The sequence below is a fragment of the Protopterus annectens genome, chromosome 12.part0 (genome assembly GCF_019279795.1).
Source record: "Protopterus annectens isolate FY-2018-M chromosome 12.part0, PAN1.0, whole genome shotgun sequence".
Taxonomy (NCBI): domain Eukaryota; kingdom Metazoa; phylum Chordata; order Ceratodontiformes; family Protopteridae; genus Protopterus; species Protopterus annectens.
The window spans coordinates 1200520641-1200535250 of record NC_056746.1 but is presented as its reverse complement, the minus strand read 5'-3'; positions in this window follow the sequence as shown (position 1 = coordinate 1200535250).

Genomic DNA, 14610 nt, shown 5'->3' with positions numbered 1-14610 from the left:
ATACCAAATGGACTTTTCACTTAATTTCAGCATGTGATGGGTAAATGAAAGGTATGACTATATTAACATGTAACAATATGTATATGGGCAACAGTGATTACAGGTAACACTACTGCAGTGCTGAAGAATGATATATATGCTTCCAACGTATTTTGATTAACATACTTTTATCAGGAACATAGTACAATTAACATTCATTTATCTTAAACTAACAAACGTTATTTTATATAAATAAAAGAGTTCTTTTTCTTCATTATTTTATTTTAATTGCAAAAAATGGAAGAAATTAATGAAAATGTGGAAATGCAAAGGAAATCATTTTTCTAGAAAGTCTTTCAGCTTGTTGCAGCCACTTCCTTTTATCCACTCCATCCTTCTCCATCTGTCAACTATATTCCATGAAAGTTATTCCTTGAGCTCTGCTCCACTAATTCCATTTGCAGTTTCTTCAAATATTCACCAATTTCTCCATGAAGTAAAACTTTCTTATGAATTCCTTAATTCTAGCTTCTCCCCATCTTCTAATTATGCCCTTTTTATCTAAAGCCTACCTCTTTAGAATTCAGCCTTTTCATCCATAAATATCAGTTCTCCTCTCCTTTGATTTTTACATCTTCAGTCTCATCAAAAGTCCCTCCTGTGTAATCCCCACTCCCTTTTAATACTCTGTCAAGTTTTCTTTTCACCATTTCCACCAGTTCAAACATCCTTTCTCTGATCAGCCTCTAGGCCTGCAATTAGTACACTAGTTGTGGAAAGAATAGGCTTCATATTCTAAGACATAAAGAACATGAAATTGTTCTAAACTAAATTTCAGGGACTAAACGTGTGATAGCAAAACTGATCTGGGGGGTGACATAAGCAATGGTGTAGAAGGGAAACAATGCTGCTCTGGATTATAAAGTCAAGCAGTTATGAAGGGAAATAAAGCTGTATGAATGACCATGGGTATGGGTTAGGGAAAGGTGACATTGCCTAACTTTACTGAGGCGTTTACTGAATATAGACCGGTATGTACATAGTCACTAAATCTTAACATTTCCCACAGTTCCCTCAGTATCTCAAGGACAGCTGTCTTCAAAGGCAACTCCAGTAAAGACAGGTGCACTGTTACAACAGACCGTACTATATTTAAAGAAAATTCTAAATTTCTTGAGGCACTGTACTGGACTTTACAGAGAACAGAGAAAGGGGGAGAGGTGAACAAACATTTCTCCAAACAGAGACTGCCATACAATAGTTATACAGGTCTTTAGGATGAGGAGATGAAGAGAATCCTTCCTAATCAAAGCGTAAGGGAATTTTGAAGAAATGGAGAATAAGCAGGTCACAAATAATTGGAAGGACATAATGACAAGAATATTCAGGTCAACACATGAGTACGAGGACAGGATTACCTAAATGAATAAATTACAACCTAATTACTTTTGAACTGCCTTTGTTGTAATACACACACACACACACACACACACACACACACACACACACACACACACACACACACACACACACACACACACACACACACACACTTACACCATACTACTCTGAGATGGCCATGGCAGAAAAGTGTCTTCACAGCACTTAGATGTTTAAAAATCAAACATGATCCCTTTCCTACCTAATAATATTCCATTTCTCTGTTATATTTTGGGTACCCTGATCATATCCCTCTATCTTTTCATAAGTTAAAAAAAGACACATTCTTCATACCTCTCTTCATATGACATTCCCTCCATCCACCCCACGTCACTAGCTTCCTCCGTGCACTTTTAAGCAGCACGACCTCTTTATGTTTATTACTCCAAAACTCTGAACAGAGTTACATAAATATTTGGCCTTTGCATGTATGTCTTGAATATTTCATGTTGTTAGGTTACAGTGCAGTATGGTCATAACGGAACATATATCTGTGTAATTTTTACTAGTATGTATTAGTCTGAGCACTTTAATTATAGATATTTACAATATTGTACAGTATAATGCTGTACATAACAGAGTTGATATTAATTCGTACATATTAATAATATAATCACTGAGGACGCAGGTTAACTACAAATTATGGTCACATGCCATTCCTAAACAGCACTAAGAGATGTACTAACCTGTATCTCATAGTATTAGAATAGGCTTGTTCTGATGCCAAAATGTAATTGTACACGTTTGGAGCTAAATGGCTATGGATAGCACTGACTCAATGACAAATGAGTAGTTTTTATATACTTGGAGGAAAGGTACCAAGATTACATAATGAGATGTGATACTATGTGTTCTCTCAGTAGTATAACATGTTTAACAAAACAGTTTAATAAACAGGTGCACAATGAGTCTTATGATATTGTTGACTTGAGATATTTTAACATAATGTCGCTTCTCAGTTTAACTGTGCTGGTTGCTATTTGCCAGGCATCTTTTCTGAAGGCTTCACAAGGGCAGTAGAGGTAGCACATTATTTTCTTGCTTTGTAAGGGCAACTGTCAAGAAAAAATGCAGAAAATGATTTGCTTAACACTGCACTTAAATTCACATCTTTAATAAACTTTTAATGTTGGCTGGAGTTGTAGACACTTTTCTGGGGTCTTGTAATTTATCACCTCGGTTTAACTGTGCTGCTTGACATTTTGGCTGGTGTCTTTTTTCAAGGCTTCAGGAGTGCTGTGCTGGTAAAACATGTGCCAAGAAGTTATTTTCTGGCTTTCAAAGGTTAAACCCTAAGAAAAAAAAGGTCAGGAAAGTGCTTGTATTACATTGCACTTAAATATACCTAATGTTTTCTGTATTAATAGTTTGCTTTTACTGAAATTCTACTACTTCTACAATTTGATTGACTATCATATTTACAATAGTTATCTGACAATTATTGTTTTAGCATTTATATTGTTTAAAGTTAAGTATTTCCCTATGCTTTTCAGCTTTTTTCCTCACTTTTACAGTAATTTACAGTATACAGTTTGCTTTGACTTGCAAATAGCGTGTTTACAGCAGTCATCATGCTGTTATTGTGTTAGATAGCAATGTCTGTTTTGCTAAACTAAATGTTCTCCCTGTGCTTTTCTACTCTTTCCCAACTTTTACCAACTTTTGCATTAAATAGTAGTTTCATTTGGTTTCCTGATCAGGGTATTAGTTTGCTGAAGTCAGTAGTGGTTATACTATGGCATAGTACAATTTGCAATTGTTTCTAATGGTGTATTTTGCTGGCTAGATTTCTAGTTGCTTTTTTATATGTTCTTTTACTTTATTTCATTAATACAACTGTGCTGGGTAGAGCATCACAAAACATCACCCAGCACTGTCACAAACTGGCAAAACTGTACAACTAGATGAAAAAACTTGCTGAAGAACCACACCAAGCACTTGCTGAGTAAACTTTAATAGATGAAGCGCTTTTCGTCTTGCTCTATAGCAAGACTTCTTCAGATACAATTACTCACAATGAAAGCAATTAAATATAAATTAAGTCAGTCATGTGTCTTTCAAATATCAGTAAAAAACACACAAACACAGCCCTCCCATACAATGTAATCTGACATTTAAACCTTTGGGTTCATACTGCAAAGCTGAGATGTAAAAAACGTAACCCAGATACTGAAAACAACTAAAAACACCTTTTACAACTAAAAACACCTTTTAAGTACAAAATATTCAAATCAATAAAACAACTAAAAAGTACTAAATATATATTAAAAAAAAAAAATATATATATATATATATATATATGTGTGTGTGTGTGTGTGTGTGTGTGTGTGTGTGTGTGTATAATTAAATACAAATAATTAAATACAAATATCTATACACATATCTATTAGTTAAATAGTTCAAATTGCTATACAGTCCAGTTTTATCTGCTAAGACTTTTTAATTTCAAAATGCAGAAAATAGAACAAGTTTCGTTCAACCCAGGGTAGTGATAAGCATTAGTACGGAATTGCCACACGAGTTCTAATCTTTCCAATAGAAGTGCTTCTGGGCCACCCTTACCATTCAGTGTAATATAATCAATTGCTCTAAATTTGAAGCAATGTTGTGGATGTTGATTAATGTGCCTTGCTAACGCATTTTCCAGTTTTAATTTACTAATGCCATACAGGTGTTCAATCCATCATTTTTTACATTTCAGCTTTGTAGTAGGAACCCAAAGGTTTAAATGTCAGGTTACATTGTATGGGAGGGCTGTGTCTGAGTGTTTTTTACTGATATTTGAAAGCCACATGACTGACTTAATTTGTATTTAATTGCTTTCATTGTGAGTAATTGTATCTGAAGAAGTTTTGCTATAGAGCAAGACGAAAAGCGCTTCATCTATTAAAGTTTACTCATTTAGTGCTCGGTGTGTTTCTTCAGCAAGTTTTATCTTCACTCAGCACTGTATTTGACAGATGCAGCCATTTTCATTTTCAAATTCTCTTTTAGGGAACCATAGTTAATTCCACATTCTAGTTAGAACTGTCAAATCGCGTAGCAAAACAGTGACACAACATTATACTTCTAAGATGACCTCATACCTAATCTAGACCAAAATATTTACTGCAGACTGTTTTTTATTTTTATCTGTTTTTACTATTTTTCCTTAAGTTAGTGTTTTAACCAGGTGGTAAACTGTTGTAATATTCTCCTCTTCTTCCTTAACATCTGCTAAATTGACCTCATAACCAATTTAGACTATAATATGTACTGCATACTGTTATTTTACTGCTCAAACCTAATTTGATCTAGGTTTATTATTTTTCTTTGAGCAGCTGAAATATTATTATATTATCTTATCCTTTAATACCCCCTGAACCCTTTTTTTTCAAAATGCAAGGTCAACCAGATAGTCTTCCCCTGTTGCTAGCCTCACAGAACTTAGTATACTTAGGCAAAGTAAAAATGACCTGATGCTCACGTACAATCATCTTTTACTTAACTTGCCACTAACCAGATGTGAAGCCTACACTACGATCCACACATACCCACAGTAAATTATCATTCACTGAGGCAGTTAAAAAGTTCTCGCCCAGGCATCAACAGTCTATTAGGAGCAACCAAGCACTGCAATAATGATTAGTGATAACACAGCTGGAAGAAACCAGGAAACAGCATATCATAAATCCATTGCACCAAAGCAATCTGCAAACTCACATAACATTGTATTAGTGATTGGCGACTCAGTATTTAGGCATACTAAGTTCATACTCATAAGACTTGAGAAAAACAGAGTGACAGTAAGTTGCCTCTCAAGAACCAAAACTGATGATGTGATCCAGTGGCATCATCCAAACTATTACCTCCCCTACTAGAATAAACAAAACTAATAAGAAAGAAAGCACCTTAGATTGGATACTCATTAATAATCAACCCCAGACTTATGAAGCCGGAACCCTCCCTGATGACATAAGTGACCACTCACTAACCTACATTATCAGGCTCAAAATCAATGTACCCATTCAACCCATATTTAGGACAATTAGAACCAAGAAAAACTTCAGCTTGGATCTATTCCAAAGAGAACTTACAGCATGTAATTGGTCCCCCTTAAACCACCTTTCTCTTGATGAAGCTGTTGATTACTTTAATGCTAATTTCCTAGCCATACTCAATCACCATGCTCCTACCTGCTCTATCAGGATAAGAACTAAATCCGCTCCTTGGCTTTCTAAGGAAACTAAGCAAAAAATCCATCTCAGAAATAAATACTGGAATAAATCACGCTTAACTAAAAACCCTGCTGACCTTAAAAACTTCAAACAACTGAGAAATGAAACAAAAAAATCTATACTGTCCGATAAACAAAACTATTACTTACAATCTCAACAGACCCACCATAATAAGCCACAAAAGTTCTGGGCAAGTATTAATCAATTATTACATCCCAGTCAATCTATCACACCTAACCCACAAGGCACTGACAAGGACAATCCCAAACAAACTGCTAATGCTTTTATTACCTTTATCACCAATGCAATTCAAACTCTTGCCAGTCAGCTCTCTCCTCAAAATGTAACTCTATCTAATTCTGACACTAACCCACCACCTTCATTTCACTTCCAACCTGTCCCAACAGCATTCATTCTCATCCTGATCCAAAACCTCAAACCATGCACTCTCTTTGCTGATCAACTACCTGCAGAATACTTACAATTAGCAGCCAAATCTATTGCTTACCCCATCTCCATTCTCATCAATAGAACCATCACTGAAGGATATATCCCCAAACTTTGGAAAGTCTCTCATATTATTCCCCTTCATAAGGGGGGAGACTCCACTGAACTCTCCAACTATCGTCCCATAGCCCTACTTTTTCCTTTATCTAAGATTATGGAAAGATGTGTCCACAGGCAATTGCTAGACCACCTTCTCCATCATAACCTGCTTTCCAACTCTCAACATGGTTTCAGACCTTCCCACAGCACTACTACTGCCCTCCTCTCCTTTATAGACACCATCAACAAAAAACGTAACCTTAACATGCTTTCCTCTGCACTTTTCATTGACCTGTCCAAGGCTTTCAACATGGTAAATCACAATATACACATAAACATTCTCAAATCTCTGTCACTTGACAATCTAGCTATAAAATGGTTCCAATCCTACTTAAATGACAGACACCAAGCTGTGCTCTGGAGCACCATTCTTTCTACCCATCTGCCTGTTAATATTGGTGTCCCTCAAGGATCCATATTGGGCCCTCTTCTGTTTTCTATATTCATCAATAACCTTCACCAAGTAGTTCCCCAAGCTATATGTATACAATACGCAGATGACTCTACACTCATATGCTCAGCCACTTCTGTATCTGAACTTCACTCCCATACACAAGACATATTTAACTCTGTAGAACTATAGTTTACAAAACGCTCTCTCTTACTAAACCCTAAAAAAACTAAACTTCTCCTTTTTACACCTACCAGTAAATCTCCCCAAATAGACTTCACTGTTGCATCCAATAATAGTATTTTTATATCCCAAGATCTTACTACCAAACTGCTAGGTATCACCATAGACAACAACCTTAACTTTGACACCCATATCAACAACACTTTGAAAACTACTAATAAAAAAATAGGCTCTCTTTATAGGATCAAACCCTTCCTAACTCCTGCAACCAGAATAACTATTGCCCACACCCATCTAATCTCTACTCTTTTTTATGCCTCGCCCATATTTACTAATCTGTCGAAAAATAACCTTAAGAAACTAGACAACTCCTACAATAATATAGCCAGATTTGCCACAGGTAACCCTTACAGAACACACCACTGTATTACTCTAAAGCAACTAGGGTGGCTTGAATTACAGCAGCAACTGAAATTCAGTCAACTTGCCATCGCCCATAAAATACTTTATCAACCAGTCAAGACAGCCATCCTATCTAACCTTATTCGCCCCTACTATAACCTGAAGTCCCTCAGATCTTCACAAAAACTTCTTGTAAATATCAATAAATCAAACAATAGAGGTGGAGACTCTCTCTTCTCTAATAGTGTCAGAAAAACCTGGAATATACTTCCCTCCGAACTTTCCACACTTCTCTCTATTACTCTGTTCAAAAATAAAATTAAGCTCTTCCTCAAAACACATTGGATGTGCCCCTGTACTAAACCTGACTGACCAACATGTTCTTGTTACTTGATTCAACCTTACCTTCTCATCTCTGCTACAATTTCATCTTAACAGCCACTATTCTACCCCTCCATAATATTCTTACTTATTACGGTATTCTCAAAAGGTGGCATATTGTACTACTAGATGTATTACTCAAATGCTACATCATATTACCTTCTTTTTTATCTTCCTTTTATCTACATTTATACTCTACTTTTTAGCTGTTAATCTTTCTGAACATTTAATTGTAGCTTCATTAGTAATTGTACTAAGTCTAGTTAGATATTTTCATTTAAAAAAAAATACATAAATACATTTTTTTTTTTTTTTTTTTTGCATTTTAAATATGTACTGCTATATATGTGAACTTCATTGGAACTGATTGGAGCTTATCTTCCTGGGCCTCTACTGAAAATGGACATGTATCCAGCTAGACTAGCCCGGTCAACAAATGTAAAATAAATAAATAAAATAAATGATATTGCAATGGCCCTGAGGACCATTAAAACAGACAAATATGATTATGACATAGTGGTGGCCCATAATGGGGTGAATGAACTGACATGCAATCACTGCAGGATTTGAAGGGAGACATGATAGAGCTCTTCATGTATGCCATGAGTGGAATCCTTTCATCACCAAAATAATGCTGAAGTATAAATAAAAGATGATTGGTTTTAACAATTGGTTAATACCGTGTGTCATTCTAGGGTCATCCAGACTTTGTCAGCATGAGGTGAGATGGATTACACCTTTCATTCCAAGGCTTCTGCATACTAGTAAAACTTTTGCTGCCTATATTTTGCCTTTTTTATGCAGGGCCCACGTAATGGATCTATCAAGCTAACTTCCAAAACAAGCCAGCCACTGGATTACATTGCCACATCAGGATGGCTCTATTTAATGCTAGAAGTTTAAACAATAGACTGCCAGACTTTGCTGCCTTCTACATTTGGAGCACATCCATGTATGTGTTATTATAGAAATCTATTTAAGAACTAAGAGAGCTCATCCTCAGTACCAGGGCTTTGTACTTACTACTCATTTGGACTTAACGGAAACTGGAATGGTGTGTACACTTTTTGTTAGAAACTGCATTATAGATTTATAACTTCAAACGTGATTACTAGGCTTTCAGCGCAAAAGCCTTTTTAATTCTAGCCAATTTTACTTTAAATTTAGCAAAATATTGCTGACATGTAACAATACCCTAAAGAATTTTACGGTTATGATATAGGCCTGTGCACATCAAGTGTTTGCATGCAGCACCTGTCCATTAGGGAAGTAGGTGCTAAACCATGGATAAATTTGTGATTTCCCATCCACTAAGTAAGGGATGAGCTTTTGCTTTACATAGATGAGAAGCATGTTCCAGAAAAAGGATAATCTTTGAAGCACATACCTGTTCCAACCTGCCCTCCTTATGTTGCAGGTGTGGTTTAGGTACTTAGAATAGGTATTTCTGATGCTATTTGTTTTGTGGATGTGCTACAAGTCCATCAATGGAGGATCAGAGTACGCTTTGTAGTCTAGGCATAGATGACCATGCATCAGTCTGTTGGAGACTGAGTACAAGCACATGGCTTGAGACAGTTTTCATAGGACCTGTTTAATATCTGCATTATTTTTGTAAGCAGCTTCTGTGGTTTCTCAAGCTGTTGCATGTGTCTGGTCGGGTACATGCTGAGGGGTGCATTCTACCAAATGACTAGCCTGAAGAAAGCAGAGTACATCAGAACAATGATCTCCTTGGACTTGGATGCCATGCTCCTACCTATAGGATGTGCAAAGATTTTCTTGCCACAGCAGGCAATTGGTGATCAAAGGTTCCTGGACATGATTTTCTTTCTTTTGTTATACAACCTATTTAAAGTGGAGTCTACAAGTAAGGCTTGTGTTTAGAGGTTGTCTTATGTTTATTTCAAGCAGGTGCAGCTATCTCTAGGCAACTATTTGCATGGTTGTACATGGTTTCTGTATACATGTATGCACAGTTAGCTGTGTTCTCAGGTTTGCAGGGGCTTGTAATTTTGCTAGACTGTCACTTAGTAGAAGCCAGCTAGCCTTGGATTATTTTTTAAATGTTCTGGAGTTAGCTGATATCTCACACTTAATATTTATTTCAAAAGAGACAGTTTGTGGTCTTACCTGACTAATGAGGACTTTACACTAAGAGGAGTACATCTTTTTCCATGATATTGTGGATCAGTTCAAGGAGTCTTGTGCTTCTGGTGAGCATGCAGACTAGCTGTTTTAGGGTGGCTTTATTAACAAAGTCCTGGTATCTCTGAACCTGCATGTTTGAGGTCATGTGTGATTTCCCAGTTAATGTTGGGGTAATTAAAATCACCCATGAATATTGTGTTGGGTTGGTTGGGGAAGTGTCTCCAGTTCATTCAGGTATGTGGTATGGGATTCCTGGGTCATGGAGAGTGACCTATATCTTGCAAGACCAGGGTAGGGGGGTTTTCTTATGGTAAGTTGGAGATTGAGAAGCTCAAGTGCTGTGAGGTGTGTTTGTGTTTGATGTAAAATGAGACTCCTCCACCTTTAGACATTACTTTGTACAATAGCTGATTTAAATGTGGAAGGTATTATAGCCCTACACTGCTGGGGTGCTCTATGTGACTTTAAACCTAGTCTCAGTAACTGCCCAAATCTCTATATTCTCCAGGATGAGCAGACATAACAGGAATTTGAGTTTTCTGTTTACACTCCTGGGGTTAAGCAGTAAACCCTTTAGAGTCAGTTTAACTATGTTGCAGGTTTATCAGGTTGGCACTATTTAAAAAACACTATGGGGTGGCGAAGGTTTGGCCAGTATTCAAAAACCTAGGGCACAGGTGGTGACCATCGCTGACAAAGCAGTGTGGTCTGTCTACCATATCCTTCCAGGCAGACAGATAAAGTACTCTCTCGGAGTGGCACAAACAATTTAAATATTGCTTCAGTGCAGATACCTAGAGACTCAAAAGCAGAGCTTAGAATTTCAAATCACACTAAACAGGATGAGCCACCAGATCATAGCATGCTACAAGACCTCCTCAGTGTTCCCGGGAAATTGTATAACAATCGTAAATATTCCGGACCTTTACCTAACAAATATAGAATTGGTATGTACCACCACAAGGTATCCCCTTCACTGGTCAAGTCAGACCACAGTCAAGTAACGCTGTCCATAATGGCAGAAACAAATGTCACAACATTCAAGGATTTCAGATTTATAAATCTCCTACAATTATATGATGAAGTCTCCAAATTCAAGTATAATCATATCATCATAATGTTGATACTGCAAACAGTTATACAGACAAACTCTACTCACACCTGCAGAAATGTATTAACTTGGCAGTCACAACTAAATCCAAACAAATGGAGAAGTGTGGAAACAAACCAGTGTGATGATTCGCAGACAATATTAAACTATATAACACATAAAAAGACACTCCTGAAGCTATATAGCAGAAAAAAGACCCCCAAGTTAAGGAAAATATCAAACAGCTAGATAAGAAACTAAGAAAGGACATTAGAAAAACAAAGGCACCCCATGATCTCAGACTAATTACAGAAGTAAATACAAATTCAAATCTGTCTTTAGTTGTGTCAAGAAAAGAAGGAACAACACTCATCATTGCTTGGAGCTTATCCTTTATGAGACTACCTATGTGAGACTAACTATCCCAGACTAGAGGATATAGCCAACAGACAAATGAATAAATTTAGTGTCAACTTCACCTTACAGGCATCTATTCCAAGCCCAAGTATCCCAGATGGAATGTAGCCATCAACCATCATGAGAACACATTTAGTGAAAGTACTCTACAAAATGAAGAACACCTCATTCATGGTGCCTGACAACGTACCCAGTTACTTAATGAATTGTACTAAATGAGCACTTGTCATGTAACTCCACAATGGTGGCCCCTACACTGACCCCCAGAATTGCAGACCTATCAGTCTAATGAGTATGATACAGAAAGCAATGGAAAGCATCATAACTTAAGAAATTAATTATGATATCAAAATTCCTATCAGGCTCATGTAGCTGTAATTTGTCTTTGTCGAGGGTAGTTCTTGTCTGATGACTCTAGTGACCCTTGTGAACTTCTTTGAGAGGGTTACTCAAGGCACAGACTGTGGCCAAGCTGTCCACATGGAGTACCTTGACCTCATCAAGGCAATCAGTACCATATCACATGCAAATGTAGAAGCTCCAAACTGACCAATATGTGGTTAGGTTGATAACCAACTGGCTTATGGACTGGACTTATTCAGTAAGAGTGTCCCCAAGAGCATAAAGATGACCAGTGCAACCCCTCAGAAATCTGTGCTGGGACCTCTGTTATTCAGTAACTACTTCTTAGATATCTGTTTATCAAATGAGGATCTCATTTTAACAAAGTTCTAGGCTGATTATAAGTTAGGAGTCATCATCAAGTCTCCCTCTGATATACAGGTACTCCTACGGTAGCTTACACTTGTCAACAGCCGGTGTATAAAAATGAGCTCAAACTCAATATTAAAAAGTAGATTGTCAAATTCAGCTCTTAAATCAACTTACAGCATGAAAAACTTAAAAGAAAGTGAGAGACTTGGTTACTTGGGTAAATAGCACCCTCATGTTTGACCACCACATTGTGATGATGATTAGGAAATCCCTTTACCTTGTGTTGCTCATAGCAAAAGGTATATCCTCTAGATTAAAAGAGTCCTCACTTCCTTGTACACTACACTGATTAGACCCATAATCGAATACAACATTGCATTTCAGATGTACCTTACTAACAATATCATGCAGTTTTAAAGACCACAGAAGTTCTTAACTAAAAAGATCATGGACTCACAAAACATGAGCTACCAAGAGAGACTGCAGGATATATCTTTATATTTAATATCATATAGATTCCTTAAGGGTAATCTATGCCATGTTTTTAGTGCTGTAAGTGATCAGGTAGTCCAAAAATTGTTATACCTCCAAAAATAGAGCAGTCCTACCAGCACTAGAGCCAAACAACTTAATGTCCAGCAAATAAGAAAAAAATGTAGAGGGACAGATTTGTCATACACCATCCATAAAACAAACTTCTGGTCCAAGATAAACAGTGTGAAATATTGCCTTTAAGATGGAAGACACTAGATAGGTATACATAAATTCATGCCTAGCTTGATCAGGCCTGGCCCTCCTTAAAAACCGAGGATAGGCTTAATGGTGGGTACTGGCAAAGCAAAATGTCTTTTGTAACACATATGATCATATTAATCTATTGGTTCTGTTGTTGCCCTGCCCTCCACCCTTTCTATCTATCTCTCTCTCTCTCTCTCTCTCTCTCTCTGTCTCTTACTCTTTGTAGGTAAGATGTATACAGCTAATGGTACAATTTACAGGAGGATGTTGTAGATACATTGACTAAGATGCTGTCTGATGTGTACATTAGCTACTAGTCTAAAATCCTGAAGGTATGTAGAGTACTTAATACTTCTCTGACACTGCTTACATTGTAATGCAATTTATGGGAAGCTATACTGTAATAAGATGTGGTGAAGACATGTAACCAAAATCATATAGATACATAAAGGAGGCAACCTAATGGCATAATCAGTTTTACATTGTTATGCAGCTTAGTGACATCATCACTATTAATCTGTATGTTACTTAGTTGTATTTGCCACTCAGTTATAATATTTTTCATATAATATCTGTTATCTATGTTACGTGTACATATTCCAAGCTTGGAAATACATGACTTTATTATGATATACCTTCCACACACTGAATAATTAGATGTTGATTCAGTTCTATACAGCAGTCATTGAGTCTGTTCTCAGCTTATTCATAACAGTGTGGTTTGGATCTCTGTCTAGTCATGACAAAAATAGGTTACATCGGCTAGTCAGTTCTGCCAAAAATATCACTGGTGCTAGATAGTCCTCCTTACAAGACCTGTACTATTCCAGAGTCATGAAAAGGGCAGGGAAAAATCATCACTGACCTGTCACATCCAGGCCACCATCTTTTTGAACTATTAGCATCGGCCAGGCATTATAGATTAATACACAACAAAACCACCAGATATAAGAACAGTTTTTCTCCACAGTCCATCAAGTTCATAAATGGTTAACTCAGCTTTTTAGGCTGGGGTATTCTTTTTCCCAAACCTCCGAGTATTGTTAATACTCATTTCTTTTAGAGTTTATTTCAGTATTATTTGCACTGAGTTGCACTTTGTACCTTGTGTATATGCCTTTATGTATATTTACATTTTTTTTTACTTGTTCTTAATAGTTGTATGTATGTCATTTGTTTTGTTCATAATAGTTATATGTATGTTGTTTATGTAATTCATACCTGTAGAGTCATTGAAACCGGAGTCAAATTCCTTGTATGTGCACATACTTGGCCAACAAATGTGATTCTGATTCTGAGATAGTGTAATGCAAGTTGAAAGTACTATTAAGAAAGTTCTTAAGGACTTTTGTACTGGTGCTTTGACATATTCAGGTGCTGGCAGTGATTTGCAGGTTTAAGCCTTTCATATGTAAAGGTGAGGTGCATTGTATAAACTTTAGAAAAAGTTTATCAATTTCACACCCAGAGTACTTTGTGTTGCCTTGATTATTGATTTTCTCCATTCAATGTTGTGTCTGTTTTGCACAAAACCTAATTGCGTAGCTTATCGTCAAGACATTTGGGTATTACAATCACACACAGCAACATACAGCAAGAATTAATCCAACATATTACCCATCACATTCTAAGAGCAGCAATAATTATATACACAGAAAAGAAATGTATAATTCTATTTCAATTATATGCAATTTTCATCTAACATGTGGAGGCAAAATCACAAACATGTACAGTGTGTGTGTATATAGTATACTGTACTAGAATTCAGTGGCAGCACAGTACAATGTGACTATACATCTGAATACAATTATGCTATGCTAACGGATCATGTGAGCTGTGTTTGGCAAGGAATCTTTGGTAATATGCAAATACCAGCTGGATACATCACCACTGAATTTTTC